General features: G+C 52.1%; 1 pseudogene; it reads right to left on the minus strand.

Moving 5' to 3' along the window:
* Nucleotides 1-4230: 4230 nt before the first annotated feature.
* Nucleotides 4231-6222, minus strand: LOC149809326 (proteasome subunit beta type-3 pseudogene; annotated as a pseudogene).
* Nucleotides 6223-6781: the final 559 nt, after the last annotated feature.

Here is a 6781-nt window from a genome sequence, read left to right on the forward strand (position 1 = left end):
CAGCTGGCGCGTTGTGAGTCAGCCGCTGTGGTTGCTGTGTGCGCAGATGCTGCTGAAAGTGCGCAAAACCAACTGCAGTCGGCATCGCTGTTAAAGGCTTAGTGACGCTGGGAACTGTCTTGGGCATTGTTGCACCAGTACACGCTTGCCACTCAGGTGCTGGTAGCGACAGCACTGACTCCCAAGTAGTTCTTGGAGTTGCCAACGTCCCTGTGGATGCGGCAGTGTTGAAAAGCGACACATCATTATTATCAATGGCTTGACTGAACCCTGTGTTGGCCTGCGCAGCAACTGGTGCCCCGATTCCCGTCAGACATGCACCCGAGGCTGCGCAAAACCCTGGATGCAGCACTCGGAGTGAAGCCCAAAATGCGGCCCACACTGGCGCAGCTGAAGGAGGCGATCGCGGAGGAGATGGCTCGCATCTCGGACATCCTTTCCAATACCTTTGACGAAGAGCTAGTCACTGCCAGGGACCGGTGCGTCGACTGCCCCCGCACCTCACCCCCCCCCCCCCCCCCCGCTGTCGTTTGCTAGCACCATGAGGGAAATTTGAAGTGTGATAGACCAACTATGCTGAAACAGGCTCTGCAGGGTGTAGTTCAGTTGGTTCGTTGCTTCACAGGTCTGATCGATGTGACTCGAGGAATTAGTGAAAAGCGTAGGCCAAAGGCTGCCACTGACTGAAAACTGCAGGGGATAAATCCCATCAAATTTGAAATTTCACACCCCTGCCCGTCAGTTGTAGATAAAGTGGTATTTCAGACATCCTCACATGTGGGATGTGGGAGCTGCAGCCCAGCGGCTTAACTGCGCGCCGCATCTGTACATAGACCAAGGGGACAAGTCGCTGAACGGTCGTGACTCTGGAACTTGCGGTAGCAGGTAGGAGGGTTGGTTCTGCATGAGCATGTGATACACACTACCACACACATACATTGCTGCCATCGCCTGCACAAAATGCCGTCGGCAATACCCTGGCCACCCACGCAATTTAACAGCAAATCTGTCCCTCGTTGCAGCTATGTTGCACCAAACAAAATACCCGCCGCGCCAGGCACACGCTAAGCAGCACCCAGTGTGCTGTCATGTCAGTCAGTGCGTTTTTGCGGGTTCACATGCCCATTTGTGCATGAATTCTGGGCACAGAAATGAGGATGATGTATCTGTCTGCCACTCCGCCGCATCCACATGGAGATTGGCAAATGGCTTTCAAATTCCAGTGTGGTGAAGCACTGGCAGGGCCTTGCTTTGTTACTCAAGCAGATTCAAAACGCTGCAGGTCTGGGACAGACAGCGCAGAACACTCTGTGGTGCGCCACCCCGCGCTGGCCTCGTCGATCGGCAAAAGCAACTCGCGCTCAGGCTCTGCGTCCGACCTCGCCTCGTCATCGTTCCGCGGCCCATCTATCTCCACCCTCCACGCGCTCTCCCACGACAACGTCTCCGCATCCCACGTCAATGATATCCGAGTCACCATGGACCAAACGCTCGCCAAGGAACTGGAACCTCCCACGGAGGACCGCGCAACTTCGGCTACAGCGACAGCCAGCCCCACTCGAGGTCCATTCCTCAATGACCCAATCCTCGCTTTTTCGACAGAGCCGGTCAGGCCCGTGCGGGTTGATCAATACCCCCCTCGCGAAGACATGGTGGCCCCTCGCTCCATTAGCTCCGACATCTCATCGCATAATGCACCAGCCGTGCTAGCCATGGGGGTGTGAGTCATGTGAGCAAGTTGCAGGGTCCCATGTGGAATTTCCCGGTGGACTTTACCGCCGTCTTAGTTGGTGCTGCCTCGCACAACCCGTTGATGGAGCCATTTAATTCATGCTGCAAATGTGCGTCGTGCAGCCCCTGATTTGAAGCGCCCAGCGTTGGAAGCTGCCACTCCTCCACCGCTCACTTTGAGCCCTTCGCACCCCCCTAAATCACTAGAGCTCTGTGATCCCTTCAGCGCACTGGCATGGGCAGTCGGTTGTGGCGGTTCATAGGACGGATCTGGTGCAAAGCGAATCATTGTCGGCATTTTACCGAGGCGCGCATCATCCATGCGTCCTCCTTCAATTTGCTAGATTAACCTAATTAAATTAGTTACTAATTAAGTTAAAAGGGCCCCTGTGACCCTTTTTTTTCAAGGAAAGGGCGAAGGAGCAGGCAAGAAAAGCCATTTCTTTTGTTAGCGTTTCCATGCGGGGCAGATGCCGATTTATTGGAGGTGGAGAGTAGAGCCCCTAGCAACTGCGCACCCATGCTATCTGTGGTTGAGTATGAGCTGCCTCCCCAGAGTGACTGATGCCCCTAACACGGCAACTAAGCAGCAGCCATCAATGCAGTCGTTCCTCGATGTCGATATGGCAAGCAAGCAGCAGCCATACAGCCAGTCGCTGATTGATGTCCACGACAAGGCAAGCAGTTGCCATACATCCGTCAAGTCTGACGAATCCTACAGCATGTCCTGCTGCTGAGTCATCACCGCACAGGTGGTCGGCTTTCCAAGATAATCTCAACAGTCTCCCCGATGTGTGAAAATCTGGAGGTACCTGTTCTGCACGGCCTCGTCTCTGATGTGTCGCAAACCGTTGCACATCCAGCATGCACGCAAACTCTATTGCCCACACACAATCTGCGCATGTAGACGAGTAGCTCAGCAGTGCCTGCGCCCTCAGCTCGCGGTCAGCGGCCATGTTGCAAGGCAAGCGCAGTCAGACTCCCTCGCCCATTCCATCTCGCATGCAATCTTCAGTCTTCGTTAGTTAGGTGTCGTACGTGGCCCACAATTGCGCCCCTCTCAACTGCTCTGGTTAGGGCCTCAGGCTATCAGGGCCTGACAGGGTCTTGCGTAGTCCGCAACCGTTGATAACATTCGACGCTCTCATACCGCTGCAAGGCTCTGGGCATTTGCCGCGATGCTTTTTGCGTGTGGTGGCTACTGCCTCACATGGGCTCGAGTAGGATGGAATGTCGAGATCATGTGCCGTGCCGTCTGATGTCGCCCCGTGTATGAGTTCACCCACTCTCTTGACATCGTGCTCCTCGCTCTCAAACAGGTTGTAGAGCGTTCTGTAGTCCCGCCTGGGACCACACGACATGGGGTGGTTCCATCTTCCTGCTCAGTTGTGAGTCCCCGTTGGACTAGCTAGCTAGCCAGCAAACTACCACTGTGCTCCTGGGTGCTCAAGCTCAAGCACGCCCTCAAGTGTGTGCACACCTAAGTGTTTGTCAGTGCTTTGTGCTCGCAGCTTGTTCGATGTGTGGTCGTCCTGGCGTGCGTGTGCGATCCCTTGCACAGGCTTTTAGACGCAAGTCACCAGCAGGCAGCAAATTGACGCATCCTCGACACACCATTGCATGGTTTTCCTACTGCTCATGCTTGCATCTTGATTGATGATTACAAGTATTGCCGCAAGTATTGGGCCTGGTAATGAAGTAGCGTAGTGCAGCTAACAATCGCACAGTGTGCATGTCTCTCGGATTCTGAGATTGCACCAGTCAACATGGCGATGTCCAGCTGCATTCTTTCGCACTCCACCTTGGTTGCAGCAGTAGGAATGCGCGAGATTACCGTGCAGTTATGCATACCATGCAATCTGTGCAGGTTTGGACTTGTTTTAACCAATTTTGCCTGCGTTCTCGTGGGTCAATCATGATCATGTGTGCATTTCAACATCATCTCTGCCGTGATGTACTTTCCGCCCAGTGTTGTGGCATACATTTCAAGACGTTGCACAGGCCACATCCAGGTTGGGCAGCATGAGTATGTCAAAAAAATTATCACTGCATGCAAATCTTGTGATGCTCGGCGGAAGTGACAAATAGAGCACGTTCCATTCAAGAAAGCACATATTTTTGTAGCGTTTTTGTAGTGTCTGGTGTCATTAGGAATTTGGTGGAAGCAGTTGTGTTCTGCGTACGATTTTTCCATGCTCGGATGTTCTGTACTGCCTTCTCTTTGTCCAAGACCTTGATGACTTGCCGGGCCTTCCATGTAACAATGTGATGTGAACTTGGCAAATTACAATGTCGGTCATTGATGAAGGTCTGTTCGCACTTCGATTCTGAGGCATGACGAGGAAACTTGATTACATTTACCATGTGCCATGTGCTGTCCCCTAGATGCCAACCAAGTCAAACACTTTGACGTCTTTTGGTGGATGTCGAGCTCACTCCATCAAGCTGCGAGACTAACTTCGAAGCAACAACTGCCATCGTACGCACACACATGAAACCTCAATCCATACGGCCCTTGAGCGTCCTCGCTATGACTTTGTCAGGTGTCACCACATATACTACGGCACCCCACCCAGCCAGGGCATCCCGATCTACACCCGTCAGCAAACACTGCGATGTCGCTTGGAAGAGCTCCTCGGCGCCCTGCAGCATGTCCAAGGCAAAATTAACATCAAACACAGTGTCCCATACGTTTGAAGAGAAGTAGTTCTTTGATGCAGAACTCTGAAACTGTCTACCATTCTTCCTGCCTCATTCACGTACCTCGAGATAACTTGTGAGAACATCAAGATAAAGGTGTCTTGTTGCAAACTCTGCAAGAGGGGCTCTGAAAAAGAACAAGGCTATGGTGAGTACTTGAGCCTGTCATCATCACAGACCCTCAACTGAATGATTGCTGCAGCCTGAACAGACTCTGCTCTCAGAGATCGCCCAGAAAATACGAGTGGCCAGGCTCACAAGTTCCCATCAGACAGTGGCATGGGTACAAAGGATTGGCCAAAGGCTGTGCATTCAAATTGTGGCATGGATACAAGGGAGCTGTCCCAAGGCTGTGCATTCAGACTGTGGCATCGGCATACAAGGGAGCGTGTGCAATGCAGTGTTCCATGGACATGTCCTCGCTAGTTTTGCTTTTTGGAGGTGTATCTTTATACTCAGGGCAACACACCATCCCAGGCCTCCAGACGGACTCACACACGCCATAGAGCGACTCCGGAGCGGTACCCGCAACCATGAAGTCCTTGGCAGTTTCCATCGCTCCGATGGAGTCCATACCACATAGGTATGGTGTGCCATCCGGTTCCAGACCGGCGATGACTGGGGAACAAAAGTACGAGCCAAAGCGCTTCTCGTAGAGGATGTTGGACACCATGTGGCTGAATGTGGACGGCTTCATGTCCCGCTCCTCTCGCAACTTGTACAGATTGTGGCGGAACTTAAACCTATTGAACCTGCGCACTCGGATGTTTCTCTCGGAACAGGTGACCGGAGACTTCTCGCCAACTGAGTCTCTCGGATGAGGTGACTAACGGCCCGAGGCTTACCTCGCTAACTGATTCTCTCGAGGGAGGTGAACGACGACCCGAGGCTTATCTCTCCAACGAGGTAGTGCATGCACTGCTGGTTCGTTCACCCTTTCTCAAGGAGTATCCCATGCTTCTTCAGGTGAATACATCCTTGCCAAACACCAACACACGAGAGCATCACAATCACTCAGGGTCTATGCAAGCACACGACACAAAAGTTGTGAGGAATGCCATAACCTTAACCCCATCACAAGCCTCACCATGAAGTCACCATTCGGTGAGGATATACACCAACATGGAATCAATCAAGACAGAAGCCAAGACCCCATCTCAAACCACCATGTCCCTGGCCTCAATTGCGTCTATCCGCTGGGCGGAATTGATGATCTCACCCGACATTAGGGCAGGGATTGCCCTCCTGATTGCTACTCTTTCTGCAAAAGGCACGAGAAAAATCGAAACATCGATCCAAGTGACAAAGGGTATAAGATGATCGATTTGTTCCAATACATGACCAGCAACCGGAACCATGCCATGTTGCACGATTGTGTTGAACTGCAGCTTTCTTGGGCGTATACAGGTGTCATGGACACTGACAAACTCATTGTATAGAGGCGCACAGGGTTGTCTGGTCTGTTGCCAGGCCGGAAAGCCCAATAAACAGACGGTCGTTGATCTGCAACAGTTTTTGGTAATCGGTGGCCATGGTCTGCATTTGAACGCCAAATCGTAGATCTGATCCAATAGCCACACACTTGTCCCCAGCCATTGCCACAATAGCTGCTCCGTTGTACTCGAAAATCTGCAGAATCCAAATCTTCATTCGTAAATGCACACTCCAGATGATCTTTGCACACCAGATATGAGCAGATTGCCATTGTCTGGTGTCAAACACATCATGGTCAACCCTGAAGCTGCTCACAAGCACTAGTCTGCCAAAAGGGACGAGGCACTGCGCCTGCATACAGCCAATCTCGTCGCTTTCAATCGAGGTGCAGGTGTGCTATGCGACATGGATATGTGATGCTGCAAACCGGACAGGAGTAGCCGGTCCCCGCACTTCGGGCCACACAGGTGCAAAACAGATTGACTTCAAAACAGAACGAACATCTCAATACATGGCACGATGTAAATGGGCATTTTATAAACAAGCTGTGCATATCGCCCACTCGACATGTTCGGAAGACAAGCAAGGCGACCCTGTGAATTATAACATGAGCGCCATGCAGTCGTGACATATACTGTAAACGAAGCATATACCTCCAAAGCGAATGCGATGCACATTAACGTCAACGAAGGCATGTCGACGCTTGAGGCTGGGTGCTCAGTCCCACAAGGACTCATCACGTCGTATCAAGTGTGTCGGGACGGAAGCCACAGAAAGACGCACACTTGACCGCGAACGTGGTCAGCCGCGACGAGTCTGCTCCTTTCTATTTAATCATGTTCTGGTACGAGATCATTGGCAGGGCAGAAGACGTACCGACATGTTGCTCTAGAGGCTTGCGACTTGAACAACACAC

Source organism: Nuphar pumila, unplaced genomic scaffold (genome assembly GCF_984573655.1).
Source record: "Nuphar pumila unplaced genomic scaffold, dmNupPumi1.hap1.1 HAP1_SCAFFOLD_1390, whole genome shotgun sequence".
NCBI classification, from domain to species: Eukaryota; Viridiplantae; Streptophyta; class Magnoliopsida; order Nymphaeales; family Nymphaeaceae; genus Nuphar; species Nuphar pumila.